This window comes from Clupea harengus, chromosome 21, assembly GCF_900700415.2.
Source record: "Clupea harengus chromosome 21, Ch_v2.0.2, whole genome shotgun sequence".
NCBI lineage: Eukaryota > Metazoa > Chordata > Actinopteri > Clupeiformes > Clupeidae > Clupea > Clupea harengus.
In genome coordinates, this window is record NC_045172.1 from 24,436,784 (window position 1) to 24,456,361 (window position 19,578).

Sequence of the window (19,578 nt, forward strand, 5' to 3'; positions counted from 1 at the left end):
CACACACCACTGCATTGTCATAACCACTGCATTGGCATAATCACTGCATTGGCATAACCACTGCATTATAACTGCATCATCATAACCACTGCATTATCTTAATCTTTATCTCGTCATTATCGTATCGATGCCGTCATGCATCAGTCTGCATTCTCCTGTCTAGACTTAACCAATGATCAGTGCTCACAGTGGGGTTGGTGTTTGCAAGGCAAGTGTGTGCTTCCAGCTAGACTGCATGTTTATTTAAAGCAGCAGTAGCTAAAAAAAAAAAAGACTAAAATGTCTTTTCAATGACTTCAACTAGAATAAAACACTTTACATTTTCTTGAACGAGGATCAAATGTCTTTTCATTGACTTCAACTAGAATAAAACACTTGACATTTTCTTTAACTAGGATAATACTAAAATGCCCAGACTTTTAGTCAACTAAGAACCTGGCCTAATAGAACAGGACATGGTTGACTAAATGTGATAAATATGATGTGTGTGTGTGTGTGTGTGTGTGTGTGTGTGTGGTTCTTACCACGGTGGGCTGGTTTTACAATCCTCTTTTACACGGCCCCTCACTCAGCACGACCGACCTGCAGGAGAGAGAGAAAGAGAGAGAGAGAGATGAGATAGAGAATAACCAAGAAAATAGAATCTCAAGAAAGCATGTCGAGCCACACACACACACACACACACACACACACACACCTCCACTTCCCTCATACAGCTGGCAGAGGAATTCCATATCACGAGCGCTCATGCGCACACACACACACACACACACACACACACACACACACACGCAATCCCCTTTTACACAGCATGCCCTTTTACCTACTTTATAGTAACCCCAGCCCAGCCTTCAAGGGGAAATGTCACACACCACACACACACACACGCCCTGACATCTCAATGCACACACACGCGGGCACACCCACGCTCCACTTTCCAAATACACGCAGAGACAATCAGCTTAAACTTAAACCCCCATCACTAACTCACTTTGAACACTCACTCACCCACAACCCCAACACACACTCACACACAACCCCAACACACACAACCCAAACACTCACTCACCCACAACCCCAACACACACAACCCAAACACTCACTCACCCACAACCCCAACACTCACTCACCCACAACCCAAACACACACTCACCCACAACCCCAACACTCACACACCCACACACACACAACCCCAACACTCACACACACTCACTCACTCACTCACTCACCCACCCACCCACACACACACACACAACACTCACTCACTCACTCACCCACAACACTCACTCACCCACACTCACCCACACTCACACACACACAACCCCAACACTCACTCACTCACACACTCACTCACAACCCCAACACTCACACACCCACACACACACAACACTCACTCACTCACCCACAACACTCACTCACCCACACTCACACACACCCACAACCCCAACACTCACACACACTCACACACACTCTCACACACACACACCCCCACCCCCACACTCACTCACTCACACACACACCCACAACCCCAACACACACTCACCCACAACCCCAACCCACACACACACAACCCCAACACTCACACACCCACACACACTCACCCCCAACACTCACTCACTCACAACCCCAACACTCACCCACACACACACACACCCACACAACCCCAACACTCACTCACACACACACAACCCCAACACTCACTCACACACACACACACCCACAACCCCAACACTCTCCCACAACCCCAACACACACTCACACACTCACCCACAACCCCAACACTCACACACACACACACACACACACACACACACACACAACCCCAACACTCACACACACTCACTCACCCACCCACCCACCCACCCACCCACCCACACACACACACACACAACACTCACTCACTCACCCACAACACTCACTCACCCACACTCACACACACTCACACACACACAACCCCAACACTCACTCACACACACACACAACACTCACTCACTCACCCACAACACTCACTCACCCACACCCACAACCCCAACACTCACACACACTCACTCACACACACTCTCACACACACACACACACACCCACACACACCCACAACCCTCACTCACTCACACACACACCCACAACCCCAACACACACTCACCCACAACCCCAACCCACACACACACACACACACAACCCCAACACTCACACACCCACACACACTCACCCCCAACACTCACTCACTCACAACCCCAACACTCACACACACCCACACAACCCCAACACTCACTCACACACACACACAACCCCAACACTCACTCACACACACACACAACCCCAACACTCTCCCACAACCCCAACACACACTCACACACAACCTCAACACTCACACACACACACACACACACAACCCCAACACTCACCCACCCACAACACACACACACACACACACTCACACACAACCCCAACACTCACTCACACACTCACCCACAACACTCACTCACCCACACACACACACCTCACACACTCACTCACCCACAACCCCAACACACAACCCCAACACTCACCCACAACCCCAACACTCACTCACCCACACACACACACACACACACTCACTCACTCACCCACAACCCCAACACTCACTCACACACAACCCCAACACTCACTCACCCACAACCCCAACACTCACTCACCCAAAACCCCAACACTCACTAACCTTTAAAAACACAATTTAAAACTCACACTATTAAACTTAGTCACCATTAAACTAACTTGTATTTAACTGAACTCTCGTCCACCATTAAACTCACCGGTCTGCCCACACTCACCCCTCACCTCACTGGACCTATCTTAGGCTTGAAGAAAACTTGTGACACACTTTTACTCCAGTGCAAGAGTGACTGTGTGTGTGCATAGAAACTCAAGTTCAGAGTGAGAGAGACGGAGAGAGTGTGTGTGTGCATAGAAACTTAAGTTCAGAGTGAGAGAGAGAGTGTGTGTGAGAAAGTGGAGGGCAGTCTCTCAAAGCTCCCGCCCCTCCCCTGTAAACTCCAATGAACTTTGGATTGTCGCCTGAGGGAGGGGGAGGAGCCAGAGAGGAGACTCCAGGATAGAGAGAGAGAGAGAGAGGAGTGTGTGTGTGTGTATAGAGATAGATAGAGAGAGATAGATAGAGAGATAGAGAGAGAGTGAGATAGATAGAGATAGATTAGAGAGAGAGAGAGAGAGAGAGATAGATTAGAGAGAGAGAGAGAGAGAGAGAGAGAGATAGGAAAGAGACTTGGGGATAGAGAGAGAGAGAGAGACACAGAGAGGAGAAAGAAAGGAGTGTGTGTGATTGAGAGGCAGAGGTTCTGTAAGGATAATCATCTCATTTAAACAAATGACCCCACACACACACACACACACACACACACACACACACACACACACACACACACACACACACACACACACACACACACACACACACACACACACACACACGTGTCCTTTTCAGACTTCAGGCTTCACACTCACATGAAGAAGCCTTGGCTCGTCCACACTGACCCAAACAGAGGTCACATGACCCAAACAGAGGTCACATGACCAGCCCCAGTGTGACCTTTCACACAGCAACCCGGCGCTGTGGAACCAGGGACGAGGCGTTGAACACAGCATCAGGGACGAGGCGTTGAACACAGCATCAGGGACGAGGCGCTGAACACAGCATCAGGGACGAGGCGTTGAACACAGCATCAGGGACGAGGCGTTGAACACAGCATCAGGGACGAGGCGTTGAACACAGCATCAGGGACGAGGCGTTGAACACAGCATCAGGGACGAGGCGTTGAACACAGCATCTAGCGCCACCCATAATGCCACATTCAAGACCATTTTCATCATCTAGCGTCACCTTTAATGCCACGTTCAAGACCACTAGAGCACCACTTAGACGTAACTTAGAGTCAGAAACTCTGAGAAAAACTATCCCTGACTGAAGTGAGGTGTGTGTGTCCTCTAATCAATTTGAGACCTTGACAGAGACCTTGACTATATCAGAGTTTTAAAACCTTTTTAAATGTGTGTCAAGATGCACAAATAGGCATGTGTCAAAATTAACAAGAAAAAAGTTGTCCATAATTATTGATACTCAACAGACAGAAGTAAGATTTGGCTCAGAAGCATTCCAGTCAGAGCTGGGAGATATCATCATGTCAGACTTTCCAGTTATCTCGAGTGCACCATAACAAGCTAGCCTACTGTTCCTTTAAAAAAAAAAAAAGGTCCTGGGTTCGATTCCCGCTCGGGGCGCTGTTGGTACTGGGGGTAGGTTCTCCCCAGGCTATCTCCCGGGCCTTACTGTGTGGAGTTCGCATGTTCCCCCCGTGTTCACAAGGGGTTTCCTCCACTAAGAACCCCAACAGAAAAAAACATGCAGAAGAACAGAACACTCTCCTGTCTGTCCCTGACCAAGACGGATGGATCACTTGACTTGGTCCCCGGGCGCCATAAAAGGCTGCCCACTGCTCCTGGCTGCCCTGGAGGAAGGACAGTCCAGGATGGGAAAATGCAGAGGACAAATTTCGCTACGACCTCTACGGCATGCGTGTGTGTTTGTGTGTGTCCTGTGTCGCCACCCTAAAATGCATGTGTGTGTTGCTGTGTGTCGTGTGTGACCAAATAAAATCAAATCAAATAAAACTGACTTTGACTTTGACACAAGGACGGGTGAACTTGGTGTCAGCGTTTGTAACAATGTTATAGCAATGTTCAGTCTCAAGCAACGTTGGTGTGCAACATGTTGAGCTTATTGTGTCAGATCTGTGTGTTCTGACAACACAGTAGTCTTGCTCTGTTTTGGTCAGCTGCTAGGCTGCACAACACCCGTTGTTACGCGGTTACACCACGCCGGCTGTGACTTTTGACACAGATGTGGTTGCGCCACTATGACCACCTCCGCTGTTTGTATGTGGGTGTGTGTGGATTCGCGTCTGTGACTACCTCCCGTTGTGTGTCTGACTGAGTGTGTGTGTGTGTGTGTGTGTGTGTGTGTGTGTGTGTGTGTGTGTGTGTGTGCCCTTTCTGTCTCACATACACACATGGAGATGACCCCTTCCCCACATATACAAACAGGACAGAAACGCCCCTACAGTAGGGATTGAGTTGGCTGGGTGATCCCTTGGCCCTGTAAACACTGCGAGACTATTTAAATTACTGGCACTATATAAATAAATACAATTTAACTGAATTGAACTTCCTGGTGGACCTTTTGTCCACTACGCAGGCACTAGACCGATACAAGGCTCCTGCTGAAGCTGATGAATGCAGTCATGAAATAGCTGTGCTTTCACCATTGGTTGAGATATCTTTCAAATGAGTTGCTTGGCACATCTTGGTGCAGCTCAATCGCCATGGTAAAATGAAAAGAATCCCAATAATGTCGTATCGTGGCCCAAATATCGTGATCATATCGTGACGGTGCCTCTGACGGTTGCCTATGCTGTTCTATTTGGGCCGGACAAACACAGACATTTCTTTCTGACCTACGTCCTAACTGCAGAGACGAGGCACACGTACGCCACTTCACCGCTTGGTGATCTGCTGGCACCGTTTCCAGGAGCCTCTGTCGGTAGGAAAACTGTATGATCAGGGAAAGTGTATTAAAACCGGATGTCGTCACTTTAAGCCGGTCTCTGGTTGGATAAAGCTTTTCAGCAGAAATGGACAAGGACCTTTACTTTTTAGTTGAGAAGTTGTGTTGATCGCCTGGCATGCAAACGATCGGTTTTCTTTAAATTATTATTATTTTTGTGAAGTTATACGGCTTATGTGAATAAAGTTATCTACACAACTTTTTATATGTCTACATTGACTCGTTTCGTTGTTCATGTCGTACACGTAGGTCTTAACTGAAGCTAACGCTTAGACCAACAATCCATTGGAACACATAGTAGCTAGCTAGCCTCGCTGCTAATAAGTCTAACGTTAGCATGCTAATATGAATAGACCCATTATAGTCAGGTGGCTTAATGCTCAATTGACTTGTTAACCGAACTTTTACGAAGTCATACAACTAAACACACAAGTGACTTGTTAACCGAACTTTTACGAAGCTATATGACCAAACACAAGCTAGCACTGTTAATTCCGCTATAGCTAGCCAGGTCAATTAGCTCGCCTAAGATACTGCAATTTAAGCTAACCAATTACCTAATTTTCCCCCAAAACCCATCGATTACATGTGTTTGTGATGTGTAACATATATCCTTAATCAGTCATTCAAGTTATTAACGTTTATTTACCGCTAGCGGTTACACGACACAAGGGTCATTCAATCGCTATTAATGTTGAACTTGAACTTCAACAACGTCACACAATATTAAAAGTCAGGCATCGGCATGGTTCCTACAGAATAAATCAAAGGTCCTTGTCCATTTCTGCTGAAAAGCTTTATCCAACCAGAGACCGGCTTAAAGTGACGACATCCGGTTTTAATACACTTTCCCTGATCATACAGTTTTCCTACCGACAGCCTCCACTGCTTGATCGGCACAGCAGTGAGTCCAGATAGTTTAGACAGTCACACAAGGACTCTTGTGCCAGTCACAGTGTGCTAGTTAGTGTGCCAGTCACAGTCTGTGCCAGTCACAGGCTGTGCCAATTACAGTGTGCTAGTTAGTGTGCCAGTCACAGTGTGTGCCAGTTACAGTGTGTGTCAGTCACAGTCTGTGCCAGTCACAGGCTGTGCCAATTACAGTGTGCTAGTTAGTGTGCCAGTCACAGTGTGTGCCAGTTACAGTGTGTGTCAGTTACAGTGTGCCAGTCACAGTGTGCCAGTTACAGTGTGTGTCAGTTACAGTGTGTGTCAGTTACAGTGTGTGTCAGTTACAGTGTGCCAGTCACAGTCTGTGCCAGTTACAGTGTGGCAAGTTACAGTCTGTGCCAGTTACAGTGTGCCAGTCACAGTGGCCAATTTGGGAAAAGCTCAACTGACCCAAACTTTTCCAACTGCCCCTCTAAACGCTACTGCAGTGCCTCACATTCAAAAGGCCTCACACTCTAAAGGCCTCACACTCTAAAGGCCTCATGTAGTCAGTCAACATATTCTGCTTCACGTCATAGAGAAACTAACAGGGCTTCTAATACCGTTCCATAGAAGAACTAAAGGCTTCTAATACCGTTCCATAGAAGAACTAACAAGGCTTCTAATACCATTCCATAGAAGAACTAAAGGCTTCTAATACCGTTCCATAGAGAAACTAACAGTCCCTCTAATACCGTTCCATAGAAGAACTAAAGGCTTCTAATACCGTTCCATAGAAGAACTAAAGGCTTCTAATACCGTTCCATAGAGGAACTAACAAGGCTTCTAATACTGTTCCATAGAAGAACTAAAGGCTTCTAATACCGTTCCATAAAAGAACTAACAGTGCCTCTAATACCTTTCCATAGAGGAACTAACAGTTCCTCTAATACTGTTCCATAGAAGAACCAAAGGCTTCTAATACCTTTCCACAGAGGAACTAACAGTCCCTCTAATACCTTTCCATAGAGGAACTAACAAGGCTTCTAATACCTTCCCATAGAGGAACTAACAGTCCCTCTAATACCTTTCCATAGAGGAACTAACAAGGCTTCTAATACCTTCCCATAGAAGAACTATCAGTGCCTCTAATACTTTGCGCTCCAGCGGTAATTAGGCAGTAATGAGCACTGGTCAGGGAGGGCAGGATCCAAGGAACTGATGGGAACATCCCAGCCTGGTGCCTGCATCAGGGGTTAGTGTGTGTGTGTGTGTGTGTGTGTGTGTGTGTGTGTGTGTGCTGTCTACATTAGGGGTTAGCAAACTTAGCCTAGATAAAACACGTAACAGGTTGCACTGAAACTTTGCTCTCCATTAAGATTGGTTCAGCATCAGTGCAAGTCAGTGAGTTTCTTTCAGTGTAGCTGGGTGCTTGTGTGTGTGTGTGTTGTGTGTGTGTGTAGCTAGGTGCTTGTGTGTGTGTGTAGCTGGGTGCTTGGGTTATGTCCATTTACAGGTCAAGCTGAGTAGATTACAGGAGATAAACCTGCTTAGGAACTCACAGCTGTCTGGCCTATACCTGCAGAACATACCATACACTTACTAACAAAAACACATCAGTGAACACACACACACACACCACACACACACACGGGGAGAATGACCAAACCAACAGAACATTTAAACAACAGCTCACACAGGCACTACCGCCCACACAATAGCACAAGGATAAACACACACCATCAAACCTACCAACAGCTCACACACTCAACTTTCCCCATGAAGAATATGACCCAGCATTTCCTCAGGACACACACACACACACACACACACACACACACACACACACACACACACACACACACACCACACACACACACACACACACACACACACACACACACCCCCACACACACACACACACACACACCACACACACACACCACACACACACACCACACACACACACCACACACACCTCAGTTTATCCTACAGCATGTCGGACCCACGCTTATCCACTCCGCTGGGCACAGCCTCTGCCCACTGTGCCCAGCACGTCCCTACACCCTGCGTCTGTGCCCCCCTACACCCTCCGTGGGCATGGAAACTCACCAGTAGGCATAGTACGCCACTGCCAACACCACCAGTGCCCCACAGATGCCAGTGAAGATCATAACCGCTCCCTGGTTCAACATGTTGAAGGCAGAAAATCCACAAAACTTTAAGAGAAGAAATGCAGCGGGAGCTGTGAGGAAGCTGAGCCTCGGTGGACGGGCGGACGGGTGGACGGGTGCAGCTCGGCCAGCAGAGGCTACAGAGCCATGCTAATCCCGTTAGCGTAACGGGTGAGCGCCACAGATTATGATGATGATGACGACCGCAAGAACACGATCAGATCCGTCTGGAAGGCCGAGGAGCTCACGGTCAGCGCGGCCAGCAGGGTGGTCAGGCCGGGGGGAGGACCGTCGGCCGGTTTCTGCGGGAGATCTGTTCCCCCCGGGGGTTCCTGTCTGCGCTCGAGGAGCTCACCTGACCCGAGCAGAAAGGCTAGCAGTTAGCAACAAGGAGAAAACACCTGTGCTGTTGCCGGGAGCGACACAGAAACGGTCTCCTGGAAACGGGGGCGATGTCATCAGCCCAGCCTCCAGGCCACTAATCTCCGAGAGCTGATTAGCCAGATGATCGCCGCCAGCCCTGCTGCACCCTGGTTACGTCGCATCCAATCAACATCAATCCTGCTCTGCCCACAGGAAGCCGGGCATGTGTGTGTGTGAGCTGATGCGAGTTCATGTCTGTGTGTCTGTGTGTGTGTGTGTGTGTGTGTGTGTGAGCTGATGCGAGTTCATGTGTGTGTGTGTGTGTGTGTGTGTGTGTGTGTGTGTGTGTGTGTGAGTGAGTGGGGGCATGTTAGTCATGCAGATGTGTGTTGGGGTACGTGTGTCGTCAGATGTGTGTTGGGGTACATGTGTCGTCAGATGTGTGTTGGGGTACGTGTGTCGTCAGATGTGTGTTGGGGTACGTGTGTGTGTGTGTGTCGTCAGATGTGTGTTGGGGTACGTGTGTCGTCCGTAGACTCATGTTATCCAGGCTTTTCTTTCACTGGACCACCCCCCCCCCCCAAGCCCAGCCCGTCCAATCAGCTGGGGGCACCTGGCCAGTCCCTACCAATCAGCTGGGGGCACCTGGCCAAGCAGGCCAATCAGGGATGTGTCACTTTCCTGTTCGCTGAATTTGCTGTATTGCCCACCATTATATTGGGTGTTGAACAAGGGCCAAGGCAAGGATGTTCTTCTATGGGGCTCTCCTGATGATGCCATGTAAAGTCTCAGGTAGGCAGCCCCATGATGCCCCCTCATGATGCCCCCATGATGCCCCCATGACGCCCTCATGATGCCCCCATGATGCCCCCATGAGGTCACCCATGATGCCCCCCATGATGCCCTCATGATGCCCCCCCATGACGCCCTCATGATGCCCCCTCATGATGCCCCCTCATGATGCCCCCATGATGCCCTCATGATGCCCTCATGACGCCCTCATGATGCCCTCATGATGCCCCCTCATGATGCCCCCATGATGCCCTCATGATGCCCCCTCATGATGCCCCCATGATGCCGCCCTCATGATGCCCCCATGATGCCCTCATGATGCCCCCCCATGATGCCCCCATGACGCCCTCATGATGCCCCCATGATGCCCTCATGATGCCCTCTCATGATGCCCCCTCATGATGCCCCCTCATGATGCCCCCATGATGCCCCCTCATGATGCCCCCATGACGCCCCGATGACGCCCCCATGATGCCCCCATGATGCCCCCTCATGATGCCCCCATGACGCCCTCATGATGCCCCCTCATGATGCCCCCTCATGATGCCCCCATGACGCCCTCATGATGGCCCCTCATGATGCCCCCATGATGCCCCCCATGTAAGTCTCAGGTGTTGACGAGGCCCCCCATGAGGCCACCCATGAGGTCACCCATGTTGTCATGTTGTGTGTTTGTCTCTGTCGGGGTTCCTTGCATGTGTGTGGAGTGGAGTGGATGTATCGGTTTCAGGGCAAAACGACTTCAACTGTAATCTCAGCTTGAGGCCATGATAACCTGGCAATGTCTTCCTACACACCCACACACAGACACAGACACAGACACACCCACACACACGCCGACTGTAAAATGCTCTGGCACACACTTCAGCCTGGTCAGGGTGTGTGTTTCAGCAATTAGACGTGCCATCGAGTCATGGCAGGAAGGGTGCGCTCAGCACAAAGAGGGTAGTGTGCCCACCCCCCCCACCCACCCACCACCTGCTGTACCCGCCCCCCCCGCCCCTCCCCCAACCACACCCCCCACCTGTCACACTACCTGCTCCAGGTATAGATAGATAGATAGATAGATGGATACTTTATTAATCCCGAGGGAAATTTAGGTCATCCAGTAGCTTATACACTTAACTTAACTCACAAACATACATACACAAATCACAGTAGAAAAACAATACACATCGGGAGAACATGTTTACAGGGAGTGGGGTGTATACAGATATTATACAGATTGCTCCAGCACAACCGCCCACAATACAGCAGCCCTTACTCAGGAATGAGACACACATGCCCTCACACCACTCGGGAATGAGACACACATGCCGATCAGTCCAGTCCAAAAAACGCCCACCACACCTGTGATAAGACTGAAACACAGACTGATAAGGCCGAGTCCGCACACAAGGCCATGGTCCAACTTCTGACCCCAAATACAAGGCAGTGAACCAAGGAAGTGACCCTATGCGGCAGTGACCCCCACATCGGCAGTGACCCCACATCGGCAGTGACCCCCACACCGGCAGTGACCCCCACACTGGCAGTGACTCCAGGGGCGCAGATGGCACTGGGGACGGGGGGGACATGTCCCCCCCCAGATTCATAGTGACCCTGATCCGTCCCCACCACTCTCCCTACGTAAGGCGACAATCATCACTTAATAACTCTGCACAGCTGAGTGACCCCCACATCGGCAGTGACCCCCCCCCCCCGACCACACTCAATCCTGGCCAAAGAACATTGATGGATTTACAAACACAGATCTTTAAGGGATTATGGATGATTGGCAGGTGTTGGGGAGGGATCTGCCCGGCTCGACAAGGACATTTCTACTTTGTTTCCACAGCTCTGATTAGTGCGGACCCATTCATCTGGGTTTCTTTAAACAGACGCCATCTGGTAGCCCCAGGGGCGCGCGACTGCCACGACTTAAAAATGCGACAATCCTAAAATCAGCACTATATTGTGAAACGCAGCAAAATGGCAGGTGCACAAGTGAGCCATACTGTAACTGAAACATCCACACACAAACACGCTTAACTATCAGTTATCTTTCGGGAGACCGTAACTTCGAAGACCAATGGCATACTCATGCACAACATCGTAAGTAGGTTATAGTAAGAAAGACCTTTGCACCGGATTACTATAAAAATGTAAAGACTATGAGATAAGATTGTGTACACCAACAGATAGTGCTATGGTTCACACACTGCCGACAACACACACGCGCGTGCGCGCTCGCCCGTCGTCAAACACGCCACACGTTGAACTCGAGTAACCCGGGAAGGGACCACAGTGACGTGCCTACCGTCCGGGTGACACTCTAGGCGTTTGTCTTTCGAGTACCGCCACTGTCATGTCTTGAAACACGTTACAGGCAGCTTCTCCCCAACATTTTTTTTTTTATACCAAAGCAAGTCCTTCACCGTTGAATCATAATCTCACGTCAGTGACAGCAGCACTACTGACCAGAGTTTAGAGGGTGGCAACCGCTAACACAGGCAATACTCCGGCTATCCATACACCGCAGTAGCGTGTGCCAAAATGTTACGCTAGTCAGGGGTTTGCTAGGGGGTATCTGTACTGCAGTTTCCCTCAGAACCTATCCAGCTGTCCTACGAGTAGGACACAAGGGCTCCTCTGTCATGACACAGTACAATAACAGCGACTTCAAACTCAAACACACACACGCGTTATAAACATAATGCTATACGTGCTTTTACCAGTCAGTCATGTCAACTTACGTGCTAAAATCCACCTGCTGGCCCATTAACATTAGCTAACATTAACGTTACTGCAGGCTGGCTCCGTTTACAGCGACTCTGACTGGGTTAGCTTTGCTACTAAATACCTTCTTTCTGAAGCACGACAGGTCTCCAGGTCGAACGCAGCAAGTTTTCCGTGCCTCTCAATTTATAACGACAACCAGCACAACTGCAGGTGCATTGGCGATTGTTTGCATCAGAGCCGGATCCTCCTCTGTTCGGGCTGAATGGTCGCTATCCTTTGTCCGTCAGTTAGGTCGCCATCCGCATACTGTTCGCACCACAGACATGAACTTCCTTTCCGACTACATAATCCATCCGTCTGGAAACTATGTTCCGCGCTCTAAACAGTCTCGCTAGACTGAGTCGAGAGATGCATTTGGAGGAAACACCTGCCCAGCAAATGATTATACAGTACATTCAGCATACATGAGCATTCAGTAGGCTTTACGATTTACAAAATAGTACTAAAAATGAGTTGAGAGTCTTCGTGTATTGTGTGTAATAAGCTACATATTTTGTCCATTTAAGGCAAACATATCACATGTCCATTTATAAAGTTCAAGGTCCAAAGTGTTCAGAGATTTAACACACTAACACAAATTCACACATACAAATAAAAGAGAGCCATTGCGTCATATGCTTCCTGTTGATTATGTTAGGTCGTTGCGTATTGCTGTGTTTTTACCAGTTTATTTACTGTAAATAATCATCTCAGATTTGTGAAACTGTAGGCTATGCCATTCTTAATGTGCCTTTGGGTTGGTGTTAGGTTTGAAATGATCCCAATGGTAGCCGTAACAGCAAACGTAGCTTGGAGGATGGAGTCTGCGAGCCCAGGTTGGAGATACTCTAACCATGTGGATCTACGATATTGAAATACCCTACTTACAGGACATCCAGTGTCTGTTGTGGGGCCCCGCCCCCCTGACCCCTTTCTCTCCTGTGGTGATTGTAGCAACTGAATAATATTTCAATGAAACGCATTTGCTGAATGCCTCTGATATTAATCTGTTTCATTAATCTGTTAATTCCAATGGAGAATAAGGTCTTTCAAGAGTTTGCATGTACAGTATGCTGAGTATACTTGGTTGTTTTGTATTTGATTGACATTCATTTCCCCCAAGAGGTAACTTTACATGTCAAAATCATGATGATGTATGAAATCCGGTAGTAGGGTAGTACGAAGGAGTTTGCTTGAAAAAAAAAAACATTTAAAAAAAATGGTGTTTGCAAAAGGACAGCAGGAGTAATAAAATCATAGCTTGCTTGTGCTGTCTTCAATTACACTAAACATGGGTAGAATGAGATGTCTCTGCAAGCAATGTATAGCATTCATGGCAGAACTTGCCGAGATAACATTAGCCTCCGTTAGTCTGAGTGAATAGAAGCAAACATCAAGCCAAACTAAACGTATGGCATAGCAGTGCCCGCTGCATTAAATGAGAGAATGAGCAATAATTAAGTTAAACTACGAAATAAAAACAGTATTGAAATATATATGAAAAGACAAAATAATATATATTCATATGTATGTATAATTTATTTATTATTATTTTTAAACAAATACATCAAGCCTTTATGGCAATTTATCGATCACAATTTTTTTTATTTTAAAGGTACAAAAAAATATTGTTCATTCCATTTTTCACATTTTGGAACATATTATGTGGGTAACTTGGTTATTTTCTTTTTTCAAACAGGAACCTTTTTATTTCGCCTTTCCGTAGGCCAAAATAAAAAAAAGTTTGTATTTATTACATCGCCCCCCAGTGGTCAAATGAGGCAACATTTTTGCAACACATCCGAAAGGAGTCCTGAGTCCATATATCTGTGAAGAACTGTAAAGAAACTGTAGAAAATGACTATTTCTACAGTTTCTGTTGTTTCAGTTTCAGTTTCTGCAGAAACTTTGCAGTTATGGAGGAAAAGAGACAGATGTCTGTAGGGATGCTAGGGCATTATGGCTATAACATTATGAGCCTGTCAGTGGTGGTTTACTTTGGCGCGGATGAATAAGATTACACTTCTATATCATTTTTTTTGCGATTGACAGTTATATTGATACTCAGTACTGGTTTACATAATACGATTTTGATCGTTTTTGTCCCTAGTATGGACCCAAAAAACCCCGTGTCAGATTGCATACAACAGGTTTTTCAGGAAAGTATTGATCATGACGACGTAAAGCATAGACGTAAGCAGAAATCATCGGGCTCCAAGCACTTCACTTCACTTCACTTCACTTGGTCCCCGGGCGCATGGACGGATTAAGAAACCACGGGCCCCTGGGCCTGGACATGTTAAAGGCCCCCCCCCCCTCCGCGAAAAAAATAATTGTGCGCCCGCAAAACACCACGCACGCCCGCACACATGCACACACAAAACACAACCAATGTGTTGGATTTTACGGTCGAATTAGATACTTTGGCTATTGTATTGGGAAAGAAAACAGGTCAAAGTTTACTCTTGTAACATCCAACTTCGGTGAGGTGTGCACTGCCCTGCTATTGTTTCTGACATAACATGTGACAGGGCAACAGCCGAGTGATTCTTTTCCAAATTGAAACTGATTAAGACCTACCTGAGGGGCAGCATGTGGGCAGGAGAGGCTGAATGGGCTGCCTATCCTGTCCATTGAAAAATCGAATCATGCATCACCACTTTTATGTTTGAAAGGCGTCGTCCGGCAGGTGTAGCCTACTGTGCCTGCTTGTAGGTCTTGACTTTCAGATTCTGCGCCTAAACTAGCTATATCGTATCGTCTCATCACATGATCAAATAGAGACTTGACATTGGACAACAAGATACATATTACCCAGCAATCATCATTGCATATCTTTATATGACAAAAATAACAAAGAAAATAAGAAAGTATTCATTTAATTGAATCTTTTTTTTATAGTTTCTATAGTGTATGTACGATAGCATACAGTAATAATTTGTTATAGATTGCTACTGACGATTCCCCCTAAAAATGATGAAAACCATGACAGAGACAGGTTTGCCATTTTGAGGGAATATATAGCATAAGGTATCCTCAGTCCCAAAAAGTCATGCTTGATCACTGTCGCATTAATCTAGCTTTTTCTAACACAGCACAGGTACACTCAATTAAAGCCATTAGCAAATGAATAAAATACACCTTTTTCAACCACAAATAAGATACATAACAGCGACTTCACGCAGAGGCTCTGGCCTAGGGGCCCCCTGAGCTCATGGGCCCCTGGGCCTGGGCCCGGTAGGCCCGTTCGTTAATCCATCCCTGCCCGGGCGCTACAAGCTGCCCACTGCTCCTGGGGGGGTACTTGAGGAAGGACGGTCCAGGATGGGAAAAAGCAGAAAATAAATTCACCGCGACCTCAGGCCTACCTGCGTGTGTGTGTGTGTGTGTGTGTGTGTGTGTGTGTGTGTATGTGTCCTGTGTCGCCTCCATATATGCACGTGTGTGTTCCAGTGTGTCGTGTGTGCCATTAAAAACCTGACAAAGGTCTTAATTAATTATAATTATTATATGCAAGAAGAGTGGGTAGGATGTCTGTGTGCGCCATTGAAGCCATTTGTTACATTATTTGTCCCCTAACCTAGCGCTGGTCCAGAAGCAGAGCACTCTACTGGTGTCATGTTGCCACGGATGTTACATGCACACACTCATGCACACAACAGGGGGCATCATCATAATTCTACCTTTATTGCATTGTAACATAGATTATAAATGTGGATTTGTACACTACAATCATCATTGTAACATGTTATAAAAATGAAGCACTAAAAACGTTACCAAACAGTTAGTACAGTTTTAATGTCAGGATTTTTTTTTGAAAGATCATTTGTTAGGATCTTTTTTTTTTCCCCATTCAAGAAATAAAACAGAAAACCAACCTTCCAGATAAGGAACTGAAGAGAAACAGAACAGAAAGCCAAGCAGACAGGTCACTGTTTAAACTGCAAAGAGACAGATACAGGGTTCGGGGTTCAGGGGTCAAAGGTCGATGGTGGAGTGGGAGTGGCCGGTCCCTGAGGCCATCTGTGCTGACATCATCTGGGAGTTTACTAGTGGGGATGGGGGGTGGGAGGGGTGGTCTGTCATTGAGTGTACACACATACAGCACGGGGGGGGGGGGGGACTTCACCACGAGAGCTGGGGAACACAGAGACGAGGTCAACACTAGGCTACACACAGCGGTCCGCACACAAGGAGCACAGGAAATAGAGACTGATTACTGGAGACCAATAGACACAAAAAAATAAACTCTATCTACATCCTAACGACTGTTAAAGTATTTCTTATTTATAATATAATTATTTGTTTCACCAGTCAATCTTCTCTCTCTCTCTCTCTCAATGGCTTCTGAGCATTTCACAAAGGATTGAGGGGGAAAAACAGCATCATTTCTCAGGGTCACCTGCAGGGGGAGTCATCCCGTCAACAGTTTGGTCCCACTGCTTAAAACACTCCTTCCAACCAACACACCACACTTAACACACAACAGCCAACACACTCCACTTCTCCAAACGGACCCATGGCAAATCCATTAAACAGCGACAGACAGTGGGGCTGGAGTTCACCCCTCAACCTTTCCCCCAGGGGGGCGCTCTCCACGTTAATTAAGTAATTCGTTACCATGACAACAGTCAGAATCACTCAGCCAAATGCACTCTCAGTGACCAGACCAAGAGTGCTCAGATGAACACATTAAGCTCGGGGACCACACTGAACACACTCGAACAAACCTTGAGCATTTGTGCTCATGTTATTCAGGGCGGTTACACTCGGACTGTCCTGACTGGGACTGCTAGGATAGACCTGACCAATCACACTCAGACAGACCTAGGCACCGGTCGGATAGTCCGTCCTAACGTCTTTTCCTAGACCTCGATGGAAAACGTCATGAGGTGAAGGAAAGATGTTAAGTAGAATTCATAAGGACTTATGAAAAGACCGCCGCGATGCTAAGAGAATCCGAATGCACATACACCAGGCTACTAATTATTGGGAGGCGGATGTTATTGACGTGGGTCACGTTGATAAGTTGTTGATTGGTTTGTTGTTGTTGATTAGTTTGTTGTTGCTGCGGTACTATCTCCTTTCCTTTCATGAAGGTTGGTCCAGTGCAGACAGACCTGACCAATCACACTCAGAGCATCCTCAGACCTGACCAATCTCACTCAGAGCACGCTCAGACAGACATGACCAATCTCACTCAGAGCATGCTCAGACAGACCTGACCAATCACACTCAGACAGACCTGACCAATGACTACTACCTGACTACTTTGCTGCGGAACTATCTCCTTTCCTTTCATGAAGGTTGGTCCAGTGCAGACAGACCTGACCAATCACACTCAGAGCACGCTCAGACAGACCTGACCAATCTCACTCAGAGCACGCTCAGACAGACCTGACCAATCACACTCAGAGCACGCTCAGACAGACCTGACCAATCTCACTCAGAGCACGCTCAGACAGACCTGACCAATCTCACTCAGACAGACCTGACCAATCACACTCAGACAGACCTGACCAATCAGTTTTCACAACAAAGCCACTCCAGCCCCTCGCTGCACACACACACACCTAAGCCTTACTCCCAAATTCAATAACACATACACACGCGCACACACTCCTACTCTGGCAGTGCTAATATTCACACAGAGAAGCTCCTCAGGCCTGGCCCTCGGCTACTACATCTGAGGGCCGCTGGGGGGTGGGGGGGGGTCCCCTAACCCTGGCCGACCCTTTGCTACTGAACGTCTGTGAGCTGGCCTCTCATTCGCAGGCCGTCACTCTCTTCAAGTATTTCCCCTTCAAATCATTCATCAGTAATATCTCGTTTAAAATGTCCATCATCATTTCATCCACATACTGTACACACACACACACACACACACACACACACACACAACACACACACACACACACACACACACACACACACACACACACACACACACACACACACACACACACACACACACACACACACACACACCAAGAGCAGCAATATCCCCTAATTAGCTGGTCACTCAGCCAATGAGAGGCAGTTACTGGAGGCTGTTCCCCAGGGGCAGCCCTGTGATTGGTTTATCTGTAGGTGTGAGTAGAGCTCTCAGATACGGCATTCCATTCCATGTTCCATTCCATGTTCCCAAGGAGCCCCCTGTCCTGAGATGGATGGCACATATCTTACAATTGTGAGAACAACAAAATGGTTGACACAGCAAAAATGGTAAAAAAATGAATGTTTTTTTATGTATTAGATATTACCCCTCGCAATGATTTTTTTTGGATGAGCTGAGCTTTTGCTGACCGTAAAAATAACATCTACGTATGGAAAATATAATAACATTTATAAAACAGGTCTTACGATGCATCAACAAGCCAATTTTGCTTGTTTCCCTCCAAAACTGAGCAACTACCTAAATCTGCCCACTGACTCCACCCACCAAAACACCAGCGTGGATACATTGGTGCATTCAGTGCTTCCTGCAAGACACACACTTGTGTCACTCAGTGCAGTTTGGGGTAGAGGGACCTGCTGGGTATATGAGCAGGCGATCCCTCAGGGACAGTCTCTCTCTCTCTGGACTGTCACATGTAGGCCTTTCCATCTAACTAAATGTTTTAGAAAAATCTCTCGAAGGAATTCATTAAAATATATTAATCTTTTAAATCTTTTAAAAACATTTATATCTTTGAATAGTGAGGCTTTGGGTTGGGGTGGGGTTAGAGTACTGTGTTGGGGTGGGGCGGTGTAGACGGGGTTGATTTGATGATATTGAGCAGACTAAATGTCCTGTGTCACAGCTGCAAGAATATCCCTCAACAGAATAGGTTCACCCACTTTGGTCACCAACAGTTGTCAAGGGGTGCTTATCATCAAATGCTAATCATTTTTTTGGGCCAAACAGTAATTAGGTCCAAACACAATTTTAACTTCATCTGTCCACAGCACCTACAGTATTTCCAAAATGACTCTGGCTTATCTAGTTGGCTTTGCATATAC

At 47.3% G+C, this 19,578-nt stretch overlaps 1 protein-coding gene and 2 long non-coding RNA genes across 7 annotated transcripts in view; 1 reads left to right on the plus strand and 2 right to left on the minus strand.

Moving 5' to 3' along the window:
* LOC116218109 overlaps positions 1–598 on the plus strand; it is an 11,580-nt gene extending 10,982 nt beyond the window's left edge. Inside the window, exon 3 of the long non-coding RNA XR_004162672.1 lies at positions 589–598. This is a non-coding gene — a long non-coding RNA (uncharacterized LOC116218109). The remainder of the gene's footprint in view (positions 1–588) is intronic.
* The window catches only part of agpat3 (1-acylglycerol-3-phosphate O-acyltransferase 3), a 23,281-nt gene extending 10,338 nt beyond the window's left edge, over positions 1–12,943 (minus strand). Inside the window, exons 1-2 of one of the 5 annotated variants that reach the window (XM_031558253.2) lie at positions 12,659–12,943; positions 525–582 (exon numbers count right to left, since the gene is read on the minus strand). The gene's annotated coding sequence lies outside the window, so the exon portion shown is untranslated. Of the gene's footprint in view, positions 1–524; positions 583–697; positions 716–2,792; positions 2,970–8,599; positions 9,001–12,658 lie in introns of those variants that run through there. The other 4 variants (XM_031558254.2, XM_031558255.2, XM_031558252.2 and 1 more) reach the window with 4 other exon arrangements.
* Positions 12,944–17,861: 4,918 nt separating this feature from the next.
* LOC116218112 lies at positions 17,862–18,498 on the minus strand. Its single transcript, XR_004162675.1, has 3 exons — positions 18,068–18,498; positions 17,939–18,008; positions 17,862–17,903 (listed from the first exon to the last, which is right to left on the minus strand). It is a non-coding gene; the product is annotated as an uncharacterized LOC116218112 (long non-coding RNA).
* Between the last annotated feature and the right edge of the window lie 1,080 nt (positions 18,499–19,578).